This window comes from Lucilia cuprina, chromosome 2, assembly GCF_022045245.1.
Source record: "Lucilia cuprina isolate Lc7/37 chromosome 2, ASM2204524v1, whole genome shotgun sequence".
Classification (NCBI taxonomy): domain Eukaryota; kingdom Metazoa; phylum Arthropoda; class Insecta; order Diptera; family Calliphoridae; genus Lucilia; species Lucilia cuprina.
The window spans coordinates 18,230,397-18,233,030 of NC_060950.1; positions in this window are offsets into that span (position 1 = coordinate 18,230,397).

The following is a 2,634-nucleotide window of genomic DNA, read 5'->3' on the forward strand; positions in this document are numbered from 1 at the left end:
AGACCAAACCCTATTAAAAGAAATTGTGATGAGTTTGTTTTGTTCTCTTAAACATATAGGTAAAGTTGGGGTCTCTATGGTATAGAAAAGAACTTCATATATGAATCATTTATGGATGAGTGAGTATGTTTTTGTTGTGCATTGTATTCAAATAAGACAAATTAAATTAAATATTGTTTTTTGTTTTGTTTTTGTTGATATTTTAATGTTTTTGTTGTTTTCAATTATTATATACTACATAGAAAAATTTTTTTGTAGGTTACGCTTAAGTAATAAAGACAATTGGATATATTTGTATACCCTACATCACTATTGTGGGTGTAAGTATTATGCCTTCGAGCTGTTGTTTGTAACGGGACCAACGCACATCAAGTTTAATTAAACAAACGTTATAAATTGTCTGATTCCGTGTTCCCATATCATTGCATTTATGTTCACATTATCCATATTACATCCATTCGGTGAAATCCATCTAACATTTTTATTGATCGAATTCGAGACAATACATTAATGTATTAACTCTTTACTGCAGTAGTGTATTATAAAGTCGAGATGACTTGTTAATATTTCTTTTTGTTTATTGCTCAGAGTGCGTGTGTTTGTATTTTTTGCATAAAATAAAATAAATAAAATTAAAGGCAAACAAATTATTTGTTGATCGCCTAAAAATGTACCGATGCAAATAAAAAAATAGCAATAAAAATAAACACAAAAAAGTAAATAACATCAATAATAGTAGGGGAAGACAATTGGAGTGAGTTATGCACGATCATATATGATCCCTATCGGTACAATAAATTTTTAAAATAATAAAAATCACAAAACTGTAATGATATTTTAGGCTGAATTAAGGACTGTTCCGGAAACAATTGCACACAATTTTATTGCGATATCTCTTTGTGTCAGTGAAAAATGTGCAGTTTTAAGAATTGACAGTTACAACCATTTATTGACCAATCTGAAAAAAAATTTCAAAGGGTGATTTATTATTCTTTAAACATATTAATTTCGAAATTTATCTCGACATTCTTGTTGATTAACGGGTGTGGACCTTATATAGGGGCCTTGAGGAATTGTTAGCCTATCGCGGATACTTTTTTTATTAATTTATATATACAGAAAACTGTATCCGAAAAAATTGAATTATTTATACATAAAACATATTTAAGTGATATTCGGTGTGATGCTTATATGGAAGCTAAGATAAATTTTGCACTAATCCTGAAAACATTTCGCAAAAATATATTTAAGTCGAATTTAATTCCGCTATCTTTTGTTGGGTCTCAGATACATATTTCTTGATGTTATATACTGAATAACAAACTTATATTTACACTATGATGACGTTGAATGGTATTAAAAGAACTTTGGCGATATCTAAAGGATGACAACAAATAGTTTTATACAACACTTATTGTTCATGCAACAGCATATACTCTCTCTCACTACTGATGATGAGGGAGTATATAAAAAGAAACAATTTTCCATTACTACACAACTTTTCATCTTTGACTATGTTTATAGCATAACAATACCAAGATAGAGCTTTATACGTCACGTGTTGTTCATACAACGACATATACTCTCCATCACCACTGATGGTGATGAAGGGTATAAAATGAAACTATTTTCCATTACTGCACGACTTTCCATCTCTGACTTTGGTAAAAACAAAACAATAAAAACATATAGCTTCATACGTCACGCGTTGTTCATGCAACAACATAAACCCTCTATCACCACTGATGGTGATGAAGGATATAAAAAGAAACAAATTTTCATTATTGCTCAACTTCCCATCCCTGGTTTTCTTATAGAAAAACAATGAAAACGTACAGCTTCATATGTTAGGTGTTCTTCTTGTGCAGTTTATATGACAAGATATCTGTCAAACTTTATGATAAGCGGTAAATATTTGAACCAAACTGCAACATAAGGTCCCTTTTTTAAAATGACTCTCAGTGGTTTTAAAGAAAGAAAAAAACAAGTTTAGAAATAGACAATTTTTATAGAGGTTAACTATTTTTCTACTAAATTTAATGGGTATCGCTACATAATTGACCTCATCCGCTTTTCTCTCCTTTTTCAGATTATCCGGTTTTCTTTTGTCAATAAATTATCCAACAATTATGGAAATATGATAAAATTCTTCAAACAAGATTTGTTATTAAAACTAATTCACTCTCTTGCATACGGGACCAAGTTCGGGTCGAATCTCTAATCGATTCCGGTTGACACAACATAGGACCAGGCTTAAAGCAAACAAAGGAAGTAATTTTGGGATTAATATGAGCTATGCATATATAATTTACATGTTTCTTACTTAGAAAGTCACAATATTAAATGGATTTTGTTTTTTCATATACTTGGATTAGTTTTGGACCAGGGAGTCGAATATAAAACTTTAATTTGTCTTTTTTCCGAATGAATAAAATACGACTTTGAAATTTTAACGTTACAATAAAATGCAATTTTAAAATCTCATTCCTCTTTATCAGTAAGTAGAGTCACTTTTGTTAACGTAACCTACACCAGCATCAACTGAAAACACCACCCAACCGCAAAGTAAATTGTATGTAGAAAATTGTGTATTTTTTACTACTCATACACCAAAAACGCTATATGTTTTTTTTT